Here is a 6,376-nt window from a genome sequence, read left to right as displayed (position 1 = left end):
TGGAGATCATAAGCCTCCAAATCCAACTTTCATAAATACACACATATCACTTAACATTTATCATTAACATGTCCATCATAAAACATTTATTTCATACCTTTATGAGTTATGTTTCATCAAAAGTAACATTTTTACTCAGACACTTGACTATTGTTTTCAGCATTATCGGAATTAGCGTAGTTGGAAAGCATCTTTGTCTATTAATAAAATAATTCTCATTAGAGTCGAGAGATATCACACTATCACAGGTTATATAATGGCATGTATTTCTAGACTTTACATATGCTACGTTCAGTCTAGAACTAACTAAATCGTAACTCTGATATCACTAAATGTAACACCCCTAACCCATATCCGTCGTTGGAAAAGGGTTTCAGAGCATTACCAAAACTTTCAGAACATTTTACAAATAAATTATACCAATCATTGTTCTTTTTCTGAGATTATTCATAACGTCCCTTAAATGGACCCTCAACGTCTAATACGAGCATTAGAATCAAGTCGAGACTTAATCGGAACCTCTAATATTTTTTTGCAAATTTTCAAAAATTTTCCAAGGTGTAGGGCTCACACACCCGTGTGGTCCAAAGGACACGCTTGTGTGACCCTGGGACACGCCCGTGCTGCAGGCCATGTTCGACCACGTGTAAGTCTCTGACTTGTGCACATGGCCATGCCACACACCCGTGTACTAGGCCGTGTGATCAATTAATTCATTTAAAATTTTGTGCAGGTTTCACACGGCCAAGACACACACCCGTGTGCTCAATTCTGAGCATTCTGTTTCTCAAAATTTAGATGCAGGGGACACACAGCCTAACCACACACTCGTGTACTAGCCGTGTTTCATACACGGTCTAGACACATGCCCTTCTAGTCAAAATAAAGCCATTTCTAGCTTCACTTCTCACCCAAGTCACACCCATGACCTGCACTTGAAACACACATCCAATACCAACCATTTCAAGCATTCAAATTAAACAAACTCCATAATTCAACAAGGCATTTTACTACATGCATATGTGTTTATAAACTTACCTTGGTTTAACTTAGGTATTAACAACATTTGATCACATATACTTAACATAACATATGTGACATATCGTAAACCAACTTAATCATACCAAAATAAACCATTACTAGCCATTCCAATGGTTAGGTTACAAAACATCATTTTCAAGCCACTATTGGCCAAGTTCTCCTATACATGCCATTACAACCATAATTGATTTACCATATTGTACAGACATGGGCTGATGGATAGTGTGAGTGATCTCTACCAAGCTTCCAATGCAACGAGCTTCTGATTTGCTATAAAACAGGGAAATAAAACTAAGTAAGCATAAAATGTTAGCAAGTGTAACAACCCGATTTTGGGCTTAGTCGAAACGGTGGTTTTGAGACCACCAATCCGAAGTTGGGGAAAGCATTTTATTATTATTATAGAGTTATAGAATGTTTATATTAGTGCATGAAAAATTTGGTGAAGTAATTTTAGCGTTTGCGAGCTTAATTGCAAAAAAGGACTAAATCGCATAAAGTGCAAAAGTTTTAATTTGATAGTTAAGGGTGTTAAATTGCCATATATCTTAAATTGGGGGTATTTAAAGGGAAAATAGACCCTTAGAGAGAGGCTTTACCAGCCATGAGACAAAGAAATTAAATGGTCAAAGTGTTAGGTATTTGATGACCTACTATGTGATAAAATAATACTAAAAAGCTTAGCCTTCATCTTTTTCCTCCATCCTTTCTTCTTGACCAAAAATATCAGCCATTAGAGGAGTTTTTGAAGCTTGAAATTTCAGCCACTTAATCGCTCTACAAGTAAGTGATTTTGAGGGCTTTTCTTGAATATTTTTGTACTTTTGAGATCCTTGTATCTTGAGCTTTCTAACAAGTGGACTATTTTGCAAAATAGTTAAAAGTATAGGGTTTTTCCATGATATTATACATGTTTTTTTGAAATTTTATGGAATAAAATGAATCATGGTTGTGTAATAAACAACTTTTGTGAAGGGATTTCTCATGAAAACCCTAAAAAGGACCATTTTGCATAAGTTGTAAAATAGTTGATAAATGTGAGAAATAATGAGAATTTTGGGCTGCTCCTAGTATGAAAAATATTCGAATAGGCTTAATTCGAATAGCCTGGGTCGTCATTATTCGTCATCACCACCTGTAAATGAAAAGTAGGGCATAATTCTAAAGTTAGCTCTAAATAAGTGGGCTCGGTAATAGCGAAGAACCGTTCCCTTGGGTTTGTGGACAGGAGGGCGCGGATGGCATCAGTTAGCTGAACCTGCTCGACGGCTGCCCAGTCAATGCAGCGACCTGTAGTGAGGGGTCATGCGCGTAGTATCTAAAATAGCTCTTCCTGCGAAGCTTGTGGAAATTCAAGGAACGGGTGCCAAACTTCAGCTGTAGCACGTACCGAGGAAGAACCCGGTCCCCTACGTCTCTTTGAGGATGGTACCGTGGCCTGCTTGTCTCTCGATGACGAGATAATGTTCCTGAAAATACATGAGCATTGATAGAATCCAAGATACATCAGTAGTTAAGCAAGAGGCCTAAAACTAGTATATGATATTTAGTAGCTTAAACAATTCAAATATAGAAAATTCTAAAGAAAATTCCTAACTTGTCTAAAACATATTTGTAATAGTAACAATATCTATGTAAAGCATGTAGAATACTAATGTAGCAACACAAATTGGAAAAATAAGGTTGAGAAAGTGAACCAAAGGCTGCTGTAGGGCGGTGAACGGGCGTCTTGGTGGCGAGCACGGGCGTGTGACGCGGGGATATAGCCGTATGGAGGTAAAATAGAGGGTATAGAGAGGCAAAAGTGGGGATTAATGCAAGGGGAGTGGATTTGAGAGTGGTTTGGGGGTAGTAGAAGTGAGAATCTAGGGAATGGTGGCCGGAATAGGGATTAGGGAATGGGGCAGGGTAGATTTCAGCTAGGGTTTTGAAAATGGGAAGAAGATGAACAGTTGTTTGCTTATATAGGGGAGGTTCACACGACCTAGGGTCATGCTCGTGTACTTTAAGGGTGAGCTCGTGTTTTTTGAATTTTGTGATTTACGCCGTGCCCGGCTACTATCCCACGCCTGTGTGTCTTGGGCTTGTGTCGAACACAGCCATGTCACACGGGCGTGCCTAGCTTTGTTCACTTCTCCCATGCCCGTTTATTGTTGTACACTGCTGAACGGCACGGGCGTGTCTCACGCCCATGTCAAAGAAACAGAATCGAGCCTTGTCCCTGGCACACCCGTGGTTTTTCGTTCCCACACCCGTGGCCTCCTATCAAGTTCACCCATGGGCATGTCGCACGGCCGTGGGGATTTATCGCACCCCATGTTTTAGGGAAATCATGTTCCGCTTCAACACGGCTGTATCGCACGGTCGTGACTCTCCCCCTATTTGGCCACGGCTTTAAGCATGCCCGTGTGCCTGGCCGTGTGTGTTAAAACACTTTGCAATTTAAAGATTACATTAATGATTCAAAGTGCTAGAAATACAGAATAAAGAAATCAAAACATGTTAGTGCTCGGGTTGCCCACCGAGAAGCGCTTATTTATAGTCTAAGCTCGACTTACCTCTCCATTGAATGATCATGGTGGTTTGAGGAGTTCATACTCCTCATTCCTGCTGTCAATCTTAAAATAAGGCTTTAATCGGGTGTTGTTTACCTTAAAAGTGCCGAACTTGGGATGACTAACCTCCACCGTACCGAGTGGAAAAATACTGAGTACCGTAAGAGGGTTTTCCTCATTTGGTGTGGTAGTGACAATGTGGGGATCTGCGGCATCTAGTAAGACTTTTTTGCCAACCTTAAGTTGATTAGGAGAGGTATCAGGCTTGTTTTGGCATAGTTTCGGTTTATCATGTGTTCTCAGTTTGTGTGCTCGTCATTCATCTAGCTCCTCTATTTGAAGCCTTCGTTCCTCATCCGTGTCTTTGTTCGCTACTTGATAATAGTGCACTGCCTCTGTTGTCTTGGTTCGAGGAGGTTCCTGTAAGGACAATTAAATATTAGTTTTATCATCGACAAGTTTCATAACGTTATCTTGAGTCTTAGAAGTTTTGGCTGAATCGCGTGCTTAGAGTGTTACTACGTCGTCTCTTGCACGAAGTGTTAGCTCTCATGTGCCTACATTAATAATGGTTCTGGCAGTTGCTAAAAAGGGTTGTCCTAAAATTAAAGGTACCTCGTTAACCTCATCCATATCTAAGACGACAAAGTCTACTGGGTAAATAAATTTATCAATTTTAACGAGAACATCTTCAATAAAACTTTTAGGAAATCTAACTGTTTTGTTAGCCAATTGTATGCTCATCCTAGTCTGTTTGGGTTTACCGAGACCTAGTCGTTTAAACATTTTATAGGCATAACATTTATACTTGCCCCTAGATCAGCTAAAGCATTAGTCATAGATAAACTACCAATTAAGCAAGCAATTGTAAAACTCCCTGGATCTTTCAATTTGTTAGGTAGCTTATTCTTTAGAATAGCTGAGCAGACTGCATTGAATTCCACAGGCAATGTGGCGTCTAATTTTCTTTTATTGCTCAGAAGTTCCTTTAAGAATTTTGCTGAGTTGGGCATCTGCGACAGAACTTCATTAAAGGGTAAGTTAATATGTAATTTCTTTAAGAGTTTGACAAACTTACCGAATTGTTCTTTTGTTCTGTCTTTCGTCATCGCTTTAGAATATGGCACACGTAGTTCATGATTCGTACTTACCTGTTTAGGATCATTATCATTTACCTCTTCTCGACCTCGTTCATCGTGTTATCTTGCTGTAATTCTGGCTCCGATGCAATGAATCATTCCTTATTTTGAGTACTAATTGCATTGAGGTGTTCCCTCGGATTAGGTTCCGTATTACTTGGTAAGCTACCTTGTGGTCGTTTAGAGATTAGTTTGGATAACTAGCCTATCTGAGTTTCGAGTCCTTGGATCGATGCTTGTTGATTCTTAAGTGTTGTCTCGGTATTTTGGAAACGAGTTTCTGACACCGAGATGAATTTAGAAAGCATCTCTTCAAGGTTTGGTTTCTTCTCTTGTTAATAAGGTGGCTGTTGAAAACCCTGAGGATTTTGTGGCTTTTGATTCCCTTGACCACCCCAAGAGAAATTTGGGTGGTTCCTCCAACCTACTTTATAAGTATTACTGTATGGGTTATTTTGAGATCGAAAGTTACTTTTACCCATATAGTTGACTTGTTCTTCTTCAGTTGTAGGATTGAAGGATTGGTATTCTGTATGCACACCTCCGCCACTTGAGTCACACCTTATTACTGGATGTACTTGCGTAGAACCAAGTAAACTGTCAATCTTTTTATTGAGAAGTTCTACCTGATTAGAGAGCATGGTGACTAAATCGATGTTATCAATGCCAGCTATTTTCGTTGGCTTTGTCCTCATAACTTGCCACTGATAGTTATTCAGTGACATCTCCTCTATAAATTCATAGGCATCTTCTGGTTTTTTTTTTTGGTGATGGTTCCACCAGCAGCTGCGTCAACCATTTGCCAAGTCGAGGGATTCAGGCCATTGTGGAATGTTTGTACTTGAAGCCAAAGCGGTAACCCATGGTGAGGGCACCTTCTCGGTAAGTCCTTGCATCTCTCCCATGCATCGTAAAGTGTTTCTAAATCCATCTGCAGAAAAGAAGAGATATCATTAAGTAATTTAGCCATTTTAGCCGGCGGAAAATATTTTGGTAAAAAATTCTCGGTCATTTATTCCCAAGTAGTGATAGACCCCCGTGGTAACGGGTTCAACCACAGTTTAGCTTTGTTTCACAGTGAAAAGGGAAACAACCAAAGACGTATGGCATCATCAGAAACGCCATTGATTTTAAATGTATCGCAAAATTCCAGAAAGTTCGCTAAGTGAGCGTTGGGATCTTCATCCTACAAACCATCAAACTGAACAAACTGTTGTATCATCTAAATAGTGTTAGGTTTTAATTCAAAAGTATTTGCAACTACAGCAGGTCTAACTATGCTAGATTCAGTTCCTGTTAAAAAAGGCTTAGCATAATCATACATAGTACGTGGAGAAGGATTTTGATTAGCCGCAATTGCAGGAGGTAGCTGATTGCCTTGGTTTTCAGCCATCTCGTCGGTTAGGGGTTGAGTATCGTCTTCTCGCTCGTTCTCCGTGTACCATAAGCTACGCCTTATTTCTCTTTGATTTCTACAAACTGTGCGATCGATTTCTTCGTCAAAAAGTAATGGTCTTGATGGGTTTCTTCTAGACATAAACTATAAAAACCTGCCAAGAGAAAAAATAAGTAAATTAATAAATAATAATAATCATAATAAACTAAAATTAAATTGCAAGAAAAAAAATGGCTAAAGTAATA

The 6,376-nt window shown here is 39.4% G+C and overlaps 1 non-coding gene across 1 annotated transcript; it reads left to right on the top strand.

The window, feature by feature from the left end:
- The first annotated feature begins 5,592 nt into the window (after positions 1-5,592).
- Positions 5,593-5,699, top strand: LOC121231721 (small nucleolar RNA R71). Its single transcript, XR_005929776.1, has one exon. It is a non-coding gene; the product is annotated as a small nucleolar RNA R71 (small nucleolar RNA).
- Positions 5,700-6,376: the final 677 nt, after the last annotated feature.

Source organism: Gossypium hirsutum, chromosome A06 (genome assembly GCF_007990345.1).
Source record: "Gossypium hirsutum isolate 1008001.06 chromosome A06, Gossypium_hirsutum_v2.1, whole genome shotgun sequence".
NCBI classification, from domain to species: Eukaryota; Viridiplantae; Streptophyta; class Magnoliopsida; order Malvales; family Malvaceae; genus Gossypium; species Gossypium hirsutum.
Note: the sequence above shows the minus strand (reverse complement) of the source record. Positions and strands in the feature narration are given on the sequence as shown.